The following is a 12,666-nucleotide window of genomic DNA, read 5'->3' as shown; positions in this document are numbered from 1 at the left end:
TTATCTCTTTCCCTCTCCTAGTTTCTGCACCTTCTAATGGAGGTCCTCTTTCTTCAACAGTCCCCTCAAATATTTGTCCCGGTCTTTCATCCCTAAGCGGTCGCTGACCAATCAATCTAAATGTGAATCCATTTGCTAGTGCAACTAGTTTCTCAAGCTTACGCTCAATCTGCCACTTTGTAAAATCCAAGAATGGCTTTTAAAGAGCTTCTAGATCTATAACCTCTTTCCTTTTCCAATCATATGACTGAGCTATCCTTTCTGGATTGAATCCTTTTCGCATCACATTTGGATCCTCCTCCATCTGATCAAGAACCTAGAATATGTTGCATGTTCTGATAATGTTCAACTATAATCTTGAATACAACTGCTTTCTAATCTCATTCTCATCTGTAGCATTTGCTCAAAAATCTTCAATGTGAACTTTGGGTTAGTACTTTAATCCTGCTATTGATGTGATCTTGTTGTAGGGATCACAAAGTGGAAGATGGAAGAAGTGGACCTCATCCAATGATTTCTCTGCAGCCTTCAAGCATGGACACACCTCAGATTTTCCTTCTCCTATGGAAATTGGAAATTGCAATCCCAACTTCTTCTTCCCCTTTCGGTTCTTGTTATAGACTGTAAGTTGTCGAGTAAGCTCTAACAAGACCATCTTATCTATTGGGTACCTGGAAAGTTTGTATGGCTCCATGGAAAATCGGTGAACTCGAATGTATGAAAAAGGTAGGAAACTGAATGAACCAAGCACGGTAATCTTTCCACCAACTTCATCATGCCAACTGACAATCTCATATGTAGTCCCTTTTGCAGTGTTCTCACTATTGGCATGGAAAAGGTATCATTAACCCTTATGTAATCATCCTTAGTAATCATCCTTAGAATATAAATGTAATTGCGCGTAGCATTCATGAACTTTCAAGTGTTGGGTTGTGCTTCCAATGTAGTCCATCATAATTCATCCTCTGTGCTAGCATGTAGATGACATAAGAGCTCATGTAAAATTTATTTGTATGCTCTAGATTCATTAATTGTTCATTCAGATTGTCAGTTACGAGCCCAACCCAATCCTGTCGCCTTCTTCTGTCACCTGCTCAATGAAGTACCACATCCAAGATTCAAATCTATAAGAATAAGGCATGCCAAATATGTGACTCGGCATCATGATCATATTGCTATACTCCGTCTACAAGTCAAGCCATACTATTTCTTTAGGAATCTTGGAATGATGCGATCTATTCTTTTTCAACCATCTTTTGTTGATTATTTCTTCACAGAAATTGACTCAAGAGATGTAGACTCTAAGTGCGTGTTCCTGTGTTTCTGTGACCATCCTCGAGTGAGAAAGAATCCCAAACACTTCAGAAATTGATGCCGGAGAAAAATCTGCCAGAATATTTCATTCAGAATACATGATGGTTTTGTCCCTAGGACTATAGTGTTTGGTACATTCCACAAGCAACTCTAGATGTTGAAAAGGAGGGCAATCAGCTATATCAACAATTCCATTTATCACAATTCTCATAGCTAGGTGCGTTGGATGATGATCATTGTATCCAAACATTCTTTGATTGAATTCTTTCAAATCAAGGCCGCCAAGGCTTGTATCTCCAATTTCTGCCCAGTTCGACATGATTTTGGATTCGGGATAGAATTCTCTCCTTTCATTCTTTATCAATTGTCTATACGTTTCTCTTGTTCCTCAGTGTTCTACCATTCTTTCTTCCTAGAAACAAAAAATGTCCATACATAAGAATATGCAAAATAAGCATAAAAAAGAAAGACAATTTCTCCAAAGGACAAAGATTTTGGAATTTTGTCAAAATTTATAGATTTTTCTTGAGATTTACAAAGATTTCTCCAACTCACTAAAATCTTTCCTTCTGATGAAATTCGGAATTTTACTTCACCAATTCCAAGAAAATTCTCTCTCCTCAATTATCTCGAAAATTTCTTCAAAAAATCTCCCTTCTTACAAACTCTTTGAATTTCACTCCTAGTCTCAATTCGCTCTTCAAATTTCTGCATGTGAGAGGGAATGAATGAAAGGGTTTCTTATATAAATTGTCCTTCAAAAAAGCTGCCTTCAAAGCTATAGGCTAAAATTAGGCAACTGCTTTACTTAACCACCAAGATTCCCACTTTTGTGCCACTTGTGGATTTTTTCCTTCTTTTTCGAGAAGTTGCCAATTTGATGTTTTTAGCTTCGGGATGAAGCTAAGGCTTCATTTATCCACTTTTTTTAGGTTTTTTTAGAATTAATTAATTAAATATTAATTAAAATCAATATTTAATCAACTTTTCATGATTTAATGCAAAAAATATCAATAAATTCATATTTAATTTATCTTATGTAAATCCAAAAATATTTGCACAAAAATCCCCATTTGAAAAAAAGGACATTTTTAAATTCCAATTTTTTTAATCCTGGAGGAATTTTCCCACTTTTTGCTTCTTTTCAATTTTAATGGATTTCTTTCCAAATTTTGCAAATTTTTACAAATTTTTTCCAAATTTTTCTAATTTGGATTCCAAAATTCTCACCATTCAGAATTTTCAAGACATTTTGGATTTTCATACTCTTTTTTTTTCCCCGAAAATTTTCCAAATCTTCTAATTTTCTAACTTTATGGATTTCTCGAAAATTCAGAGTTTTCCAAATTTTTTAATTGTCCCAAATTTTTTGAAGTAATCATTTTTTTGTGATTTTGAATTTTCTCAGGTTTTTCAAAAAATTTGTAACTTGAAATAATGCCTCATAACCATGGGGTCTAGGCTAGGATTCTTGAAGGAATTCCATTACACCACTAAAAAGAGGGTTTTCAAAAGAGTGCAAGTGGTGAGTTTCCATTGTAATGAATTACAACAATCGCAGATAAAATCCAAAACAATTTTTAAATGTTATCCAATAAATTAGACAAAGCGGATTTTGGAAGGAGTCTATGATTTTTCATTGCTAGGGAAATCCCCAATATAGACCAAAATGCTCTCCATAAAGCAAGGACAGCACGAATTTGTCCTAAGGAAGGAAGTCAATCTTGTGGACTCCGTCCTCGGCATACCCAAAAGTGAGCTCTATATTATGAGGTAAGCGCAATTTAGACGACATTGCAGATTTTTCTGAGGCAAAGGAAATCCCTCACTCTAGCAAAAAAGCACTCCAAGGAACATGGAGAGCACAAATTGGATGGGGTGTGTAATTTATTTTTACTGGACAAAATCCGTTGCGGTGGGATTTTTGCTCTCCAAATTTCAAGGAAAGCACATTTTTGGGTGGGTTGTGGATTGCATTGACTACTTCTTTCTCCATGACAAGCGTTGAACTACACTCCAAGGTGATTGGATGATAGCGGTAATTCCTTCAAATGCACCTTACTGATTTTCCCAAATTTCACTATGGAATGTTGTGTTTCGCATTTGCTCCAAATAAAATGCACACCCCATCCAATTTGTTTTTACTGGACAAAATCTGTTGCGGTGGGATTTTTGCTCTCCAAATTTCAAGGAAAGCACATTTTTGGGTGGGTTGTGGATTGCATTGACTACTTCTTTCTCCATGACAAGCATTGAACTACACTCCAAGGTGATTGGATGATAGCGGTAATTCCTTCAAATGCACCTTACTGATTTTCCCAAATTTCACTATGGAATGTTGTGTTTCGCATTTGCTCCAAATAAAATGCACAACACAGTGGTACGTGGGAGATTTATGGTGGACTTTATCTCACAGCCTCTTTTCTGTTGTGCACAAACTGAAGGAGGGGCGCCATGGAAATGGGCGATATTGAGATAGAATGTCACAACATCTGGCAACTCCACAGATGAAATGTTACAAACATTTCAAGGATAAAACTCAATCTGAACTCAAAATCTCTAATTACTAGATCCTATGTCATCAAAAAGAGAGAAAACAAGCTCAAAAAGAGAGAAGAATCATACATTAGATCCAAACACCTTTAGTTTATGATAGCCTAAGTTTGTGCAAATCAGTTACTTCCAGCTCAACAAGACCACTTAGTAACCTTAGGATTAGTCCCAACAAGTTATAAGCTTCTCTTGACTTCAAAAGCATCCTAGACATTGCCCCGCTACCAGTCAAGCATCCATGGACCCGACAAAGTTGTCCCGATAAAACCAATGGAGATTGCTCCACTTCTAGTGAATTATTCTTTCAAACACCTATGGAGATTTTCACGTACCCCCAAAGCCAATTTTATAACTTCATCTTTCTTTTCTCTTTACATTCCTTTCAATTGGTATTGCCTTTCTTTCTTTTCTCTTGGCTCGTAAGCAATGAAGTTCACTATGGGTTTAGGAGTTATAGTGGTGTTGAAGCAAGATTTAAAATTTTCACGAGTAATGATTTCTCTGAAATGGACTTAGAGCAATAGTTAAGCATGTGAAATATGTGGCAATTTCAAATTTCAGATGTCAAGACACAATGTATGATTAACCTTCCGAATCAAGTATGCATTCCAACCTAATGAAAACATAAGACGGAAAGCCAAGACTCTGATGCTCTTCATAACAATTATCCAAGAAATGAGATAAAAAAACTAAGTGAAATCTTTAGATGAAGTAACCAAATCAAAATGCCACTTGCAAAGAGAGACTTTCTCAACTACTAGCTACCTAGCGAAAGCCCAAAACCAAAACCAAAAGAAAAGAAAAGAAAAAGAAAACCAAACCACCTGAGGAAGACAACTCAAGGGAAAACCAAAACCTAGGAAGACAAAGCCAAGACAACCTAAACTACAAATAAAAAATTTAAAAATTAAGCAACCAAAATTTCCACAAGGGAGAGGGAAATGAAAGAGGAAAACAACAAGGGAGACAAACCTAGAAATCCCCACCTAACACACAAGGAAAACCAAAACACGAGCGGAAGGGAAACCTAAATGAACTATGTTCAAGATAGGCTTCTGAAAGGAAACCTAAGAACAGAAATAATGTCTGAGGAATTGTCCATTGACAAGCAATTGAACTTCCTTCCCTATTAGAGTCTTCAACTTAAATGCATTATCTCCTCATATTTCAGAAATCTTCTCAAACTTGTCATGTCCACCTTTCTTTTCATGTGCCTTATCCCAGCGAAGTACCAAATCTGAAATCTGAAATTCTTTAACCTTCGCCATTTTGTGGAACCATCTCTTGACAACTCCTTGATGTTTAGCAAACTTTTCCAATGCTCCGTCTCTCTTTTCTTCCAAGTCTTCCAAGTGCAACAATTGAGTCAAACAAAATAGGAGCATCCACAATTGCTTGCTTGATTTCCTCAAATGCCCTTTTTGCTGCAGGTGTCCAATCTATCTTTTATCCTTTCTTTAACATGTCATTCAAGGGCCTTACTATCTCTGCAAATCCAATTATGAACTTCCTTACGAAGTTGATTTTTCCAAAGAATAACTTCAATTTTTTCTAACTCCAATCTTTGATATTGCTTCAATGCACTCAGGATCGATTGAGATTCCTCGTTCTAATATTACATGTGCTAACAATTTTCCCTCAGTGACAACAAACATGCATTTGTTTGGATTTAAGGAGATTCCATATCTTCTACATCTTTGGAAGATTCTCTTTAAATCACAAATGTGGTTTTCTCTGTGTCAAGAAAATATTGTAAGATCATCCATGTATATGATAATGCACTTCCTCACCAAGTCTCTAAAAGCATAATCCATGGCCCCTTGAAAAGTGGCTCGTGTGTTGATCAAACCAAAAGGCATTCTTCTATAAGCAAATGTACCCCATTTAGTTGTGAATGCAGTCATTAGTCTATCTTCTTCATCTACCATCACTTGATTGTATCCAGAATAACCATCTAAAAATGACATCATTTGAGAACCAATAATGACTTGTATCACTTCATCTAACAATGGTATTGGATAATTATCTTTCTCTGAAGCTCTGATAAGATTTCTAAAATCCATGCACAACCTTATCTCCCCATTCTTCTTTCTAACAAGAACAAGGTTAGCAACCCATGTTGAGTGTCGAATTGAGAATATAATTATGGCTGAGAATAACTTCTTCACTTTTTGTTGTATTAGTGGTTCTAACAATGGATTTATCGGTCTCTGTGTCTATCTAAATGGCTTACTATTTGACTTCAATAGAATAGTATGTGTGATGAGAGATCTATCATATGTCTTCAAATCTTCATATCCCCAAGCAATCACATCAGAGAATTCCTTCATGAGTTTCAAGATTTCTTCCTTTTTAGTGGGAGTACAAACTTCCCCAATTAAACAACTCTCAACATACCTCCTTACCTCATTTTGCATTCTAGGCCAACAATAGAATCTTGCCACTTGTTCTATTGTCTTGTCTAACCCAAAATGACCTCCAAGTGCACCATTGTGCTTTTCTTTGATAATTTTTTCCTCATTGATGACTTAGGGAGGCATAATCTGCTACCTTTGAACTATAGGGCATCCTGCAACACATAATCAGAGAACTCGCCATGGAAGGTGTTAGCATAAACCAAACAAGTCTTATTAGCCTCCCTAGAATCAGAATCTTCCTTATAAAGGCCTTTGATCTGCTCCAATCCCAAACTCTGCAACTTGACTTCTTGAATTGCAAGTATCCTTCTACTCAAAGCATCTGCCACCTTATTGGCAGTTCCCTTCTTGTGTTTTATAGAAAAAGTAAAGGCTTGGATCTGTTCCACCTGCTTGACATGTTTGTAAATGAGTTTGTCTTGTCTATTTAGGAAGTTGAGGACATGATTGTCAGTATAAACTATAAATTCTTTTGGCATGAGATAGTGCTTCCATTTCTTCAAGGCTTTTCCCATGGAGTATAGTTCAAGATCATAAGTGGAGTATTTTTGCTTTGCTTCATCCAACTTGTATGAGAAGAATGCAATGGGATGATTTTCCCAACTTAGGACTGCTCCTATAGCATTTTTACTGGCATCACACTCCACAGTAAATACCTTATCAAATCTAGGTAACATTAGGGTGGGCAATTCTACAACCTTCCTCTGCAATAATTGAAAACTCCTCTTTGCTATTTCAGTCCACTTGTATTTGCATTTGACCCTTCCTTTGATGGTGTCAAGTATGGGAGCTACTATCTCACCGAACCCTTTAATGAATTTCCTATAAAATGTTGCTAAGCCATGGAAACTCCTAACATCACCTACTGTCTTAGGGCTAGGCCAATTCAAAATAGCTTCTACTTTACTAGGATCCATTTTTAGTTAGCCTTTTGAAATCACAAAACCAAGATAAACTAGTTTAGATTTAAAAAACTCACACTTTTCCAAATTGATGTGTAACTTTTCTTCATGCAATTTTCTCATCACCATTCCAAGATGCTCCAAGTGTTCTTCTTTGTTCCTGCTAAAGATCAGAATGTCATCCAAATAAACTATTATAAATTTACATATGAAATGCACTAATACCTCATTCATCAATCTCATAAAGGTGCTAGGAGCATTGCTCAAGCCAAATGACATTACTAGCCACTCATACAGTCCTTCATTAGTCTTGAAAGTTGTTTTCCTTTCATCTCTCAGCCTGATTCTAATTTGGTGATATCCTGATTTTAAGACATGCTTGGAATATACACATGAAACTCCTAGATAGTCCATTATATCTTCAATCCTAGGCATGGGAAACCCATACCTGATTGTAATCTTATTGATCGCTCTTGACTCAACACATAGCCTCCATTTACCATCCTTCTTAAGTGCCAAAACTAAAGGTCATGCACATGGGCTCAAACTCTTCCTTACCAATCCTTTGTTTAGTAGTTCTAACACTTGTCTACTTACTTCTTCATTTTGTTGGGGTGTCAGCTTGTAGGAAGGTTTATTTTGCAATGTTACACCAGGTACCAAATCAATTTGATGGCTTATGCTCCTGACAGGTGGCAATTCCTTTGGTTTTTCCTCTTCAACCAATGAGGGGTATTGTCTTAACAAGTCTTCAACTTCTGCAGTAGTGGCTCTCTGTCCTTGACCTCATCCTTTGGCCTCACTATTAGGGCATACTCCTGAAAATATTCCTCCTTGGTCATCTGCAAGAACTCTTTACCCCTGATTAGTCTAACTCCACTGTCACCATTGTCTTTCACCATGTGATCAGGTAGTGGATCCATTCTAAACTGTCTGCCATCATTCTCTATCAAATAGGTGTTCTTCTCCCCATTGTGTTGGGGTTTCACATCATACTGCCATGGCCTCCCTAGGATTAAATGGCAGGCAACCATAGGGATGATTTCACATAGGACTCTATACTTGTATTCACCTAATTAAAAATCTACCCATGCTTTCTCTTCTACCGTAAAACTATGGCTCTTATTCAACCATGAGATCTTGTGAGGGGCTACATGAGGTCATCTTTTGAGTTTACATTTCTCAGCCATTTCTAAAGATACAAAAATTCTCTGTGGATCCAAAATCAACTATGATTTTGCATAGTTTACCATAAGCCTTACCTTGAGTCCTGAATATAGACTTCCTTTGTGGTGGCTCTGACTTCAAGGACATCTTCAACATAGTTCTTAGCATCATGTTCTTCCCATCAAATATGGATGCTGTATTCCCAACTTGTGCTATACTATTACTGCTACAAGCCTCATCATTCATGATTAACTTGTTCCTTCTACCTCTAGCATTGTTAGGGGGATTTGTGGTTTTGAGTGGGCATTGAGCCATTGTATGACCTAGCTGTCCACAAGAGTAACACTTAGGATTCCATTTCCTCTTCCACCTTCATAGCCTCTGCCTCTGCCAAATGGTCTCCTCTGACCTCTGAATCCTTAGCTACCCCTATGAGAATTTTCACCCTTGTTACCACTATCATTCCTCTGTTCATTATGCTGATGATCTTTTGGTCTCCTGTCTTGATTTCTAGGGAAGTTTCATCTATCTCTTTGCTGATTATTTCTTCCCCCTCTGCCCCTGATTGAATTCTCCTGCCTTCTCTTTATCTCCTCAATCTTAACAACCAACTGAAAACATTTTTCCATTGTATTGGGGTATATAATGCTTACTTCCTCTTGAATATTGTATCATAGGTCAGTTAGATATCTATCCACCTTCACACTTTCTGGTTCTACCATCCTTGACCTTATACATAACCTATGGAATTCGTCAATATACGAGCTCACATTCAGCTCCTTCTGCCTCAAGTTTTGCCTTCTCGTGTGCAATTAGACTTCATAGTCCTTAGGAACATAGGTGTCCCTAATCATGTTTGACATTACCTTCTATAAGGTAATCATGTCCTTTCCTTCTCTTGTTCTTTCTTCCTGAATGAAGTTTCGCCATGTGAGGGCTGCTCCCTTCATTCTTGACTGTGCTAACCTCACCTTCTTTCCCTATGTTATCCCATGGCATTCAAAGTGACTCTCAAGAGCCTCCATCCAATCCATTATAGCATCAAGGTTCATCTTCCCCCCAACAATATGAGTGTCGATTGATTTGCTACCAAAAGATTCTAGGGCTTTTATGAAGGTTGCTTGGTCTACAGGCATTTTTTCGCACTCATCATGTAGCAAACGAATTTTCTTAACTAAAAAGATAAAGCTATATTCTGAATTAAGAACAAATATGAAAAACAATACTTCAACCAATTTACCGAAGTGTATCTTCAAGTCCATTTCATGTGATATTAACTAAATTAACATCCAACTAAAATAACTTATTTCTATCATAATTACAGAAAGAAATTAAATCATTACCATTTATTCTATGATATTCGATATTCACAAAAGAACATAAATGCATAGTAAAGAAGGGTAGAACAACATAAAAAATCTAATTAGAGAGTCACGTAATGGTTGTGCAAGCCTCGGCTTTCGAATAAAAGGAGAAGCATTAGCTTAGGCTTAACCTCCCAACCGCAGACCATATAAATCCCCACACAATCTTTTGATAAGAAAAGCCCTCCCTACCCCGAGGCTAGGCTTGGGGCACTATTAGTTCAGCCATCTGAGCAATACAGGTGTTTAGAATGTCCGCTTAGTAATAGACGGGCATGTTTGATTAATTGGCACCATCGACATCATGTGATCTATAGAAGGCAAGCATGCCTTTAACGACCTTGGCCAAGGTTCTTATGAGTTTCTAATACCCGATCACCACCACTCAACTTGACAAAAGGGTAAATAGATTGGATGTGCATGAGCTTATTGAATAGTTCTTCTTAAAAAAATATAAAGTGATCATATCAATTCTGATTCCTGTTCTTTGTTTTTGCAGAACTTCCTTTCCACCTCTACACTCTCTCTCTTGGCCAACCAGCCGAGGTGAGTCCTAGGTGTTTGTTCGTAGAGGATATCAATTCATTTGTTGAAACTCAGTTGAAGGAAGATAATATTTTAGTACTGGCATGAAGCCGTCTTTAAGACTCAAGGACTCCTCTTAAGAAAATTCAGAGGATTATAATTCAGATATAGAAGACAAGCTGATTCGAAAATGGAATCATAACATTACATATGCATTTGATTTCAAACTCAACATGGTTAGATAACTTGGTAAGCTTGATCGAATGAGATATTCAATAGTCTTATTTTACTTCACAGTCAAGCATTGATCATTGAAAATCCTTGAAACTACCTTGCATCTAGATTTTCAGACGTAGCAAATATACCAAAATAAAGAATACAAAACTATTCACATAACCTAATCACTGAAGGATTGGATCTTGGTTAATTCCGAATGGCCGGCTCTCAAAAATCTAGATTGCCAACACAGATTTAAGAATGTTGAGTCCCTTTGATAGCAGAAACAGCAGCTCAGTTTCACTCCAATATCAACCGTATGAAAAAGAGAAAGAAAATGAGAAGGAATGGTGGAAAAAAACAGTATCGATGATCGCTGCAAGACCACTATCGAGCTTTTTAAATGTCAAAACATATAGAAGACTTCTATCGAAGCCACGACTCTTGATGGCAATTACAAGAAAGATTATCGGCTTTTTGGTTCACCAATTCAAAAGAAGGAAATCGCCAAGTGTACTCATCGTCTCTCATAAAGACTTATAATTTTAAAAGAAAAAATTTGAAGAACTCCTTATCAAAAGAATAATTAATAATTTTATATATACATATAATTGCACATATATAATTTTCAAATGATGTCACTATACTATTATTGTGTCCAAGATTATACCTATTAGGATGTGCATATCTATATACATGCATAATTGCAAGAATATTTTATCTTCATATCCTCTCAATGTATATGCATATGTATATGTATACATATGTTAATAGAGATAAGCTGAATAATTTAATACCATGGTGGCACCATACCTTTATACTTATTTGCATTTATATATATATAATGAAATGATGAGGATACCAACATAAACTAGTTAAAGGTACAAATTTTGATTATGTTTAAATATTTAATGTTTTATTTGTTGTCCAACTAGCTCATGCATGTCCAATATATGTACCCTGTTATGCAGCTGCTAGGTACTTATCAAGGTAGTTAGAGGTCATACCTATCAATCGGATAAATGGACTAAGGTAGTGCCCCATTCCGTAGATCTTGTTACGCAATGCTTCCCCCCTCCGTTTGCTCCTACAACAACCGGTGCCACATTTTGCACAATAATAACAAGTTCTCTATGATAAATCCATACCAACATATAAAACAAATAGTAGTAAAGAAATTAGTTAGCTACCATCATTCAATAAAAAAGAAATTGCTAACTACCATCATCAACATATGACAAGTAACGGTTAACTAACATCATCAATAAACAATTATACATAATAATTGACAACCACCAAATTCATATGAAACAACGGTTAAATATAACTACCCTTTTCACATGAACAAGGAAAAACAATAGCTTTTAACTAATCGTCTCAACGGCTATAATAAATTTTTGAATAGGTCAAAAATTTTGGATGTAACACATCATCCACATATTGTTCCTCTTTTTCTTTAATCTCTCCTCCTTTATTGAGATCTTCCTCAATCTTCTCTGTTGTTTTCCAACTGTTCAAGCCTCTCTTTCAACAGCCTATTCTCATAATTTTGTTCTTGCAACTCCTTTGCCAGCTCTGCATTTGCCACCATCTTGTCCTTCTCTGATGCAGAACATTGATCAAGTGCAAACATTCAAACTTCAAGCTCCAACCTGAGCTCTGATACCACTTATGATGCAAGTAGTGGGTGTAAATAACAAATACTTTCTCAGAACTCTTTTCTTGAGCTTCTCCTAAGCCCACTCTATATTTCTCTTATTTCCTCAGTGTCTACCACTGGCTAGAGGTGTGGTGAATGACCATTCCAACCCTTCTCATTCACTTTCCAAACCTACCTCTACCTTCTAGGTACACAACAAGCTTCAAAGGGCATCCACACTTCACGTTACACCCTACTTCCTTGTACCCTCCAGGATCTCAAGCCTTCCTACACTCCTTTGTGTTGTTCCCCATCTCTCCACCAAGTTTCAAGACCAAAAAATAGATTTTGGGCAGTCTATCAAGCTCAAACAGCCAATTGCACTAGGAGGCCTAATTGGTGGCTCTTCCTCGTAGCCCTATTTCCATGTCTTACCATTAAACCTCACAAATCTTGCAAAGAAGCTACCAAAAAAATTTAGGAATCTTTCATAAGTCATTGAACCCTAACAAAATCCAAAAGATGGCATCTAGGATTGTCCTCCTTACCCATAAACTAGCGAGAACTAA

The 12,666-nt window shown here is 36.7% G+C and overlaps 1 protein-coding gene across 6 annotated transcripts in view; it reads right to left on the bottom strand.

Annotated features, from left to right (window-relative positions):
• LOC149557824 (uncharacterized) overlaps nt 1-12,666 on the bottom strand; it is a 212,898-nt gene that overhangs the window by 22,076 nt on the left and 178,156 nt on the right. The window contains exon 14 of one of the 6 annotated variants that reach the window (XR_016364926.1): nt 11,466-11,545. The exons of the other annotated variants lie outside the window; for them this stretch is intronic. The gene's annotated coding sequence lies outside the window, so the exon portion shown is untranslated. The remainder of the gene's footprint in view (nt 1-11,465; nt 11,546-12,666) is intronic. 6 annotated transcript variants of the gene reach the window in all.

This window comes from Cupressus sempervirens, chromosome 5 (assembly GCF_028749045.1).
Source record: "Cupressus sempervirens isolate cs-2001-9-10 chromosome 5, ASM2874904v1, whole genome shotgun sequence".
Taxonomy (NCBI): domain Eukaryota; kingdom Viridiplantae; phylum Streptophyta; class Pinopsida; order Cupressales; family Cupressaceae; genus Cupressus; species Cupressus sempervirens.
This window is presented reverse-complemented; position numbering and strand designations above follow the sequence as displayed.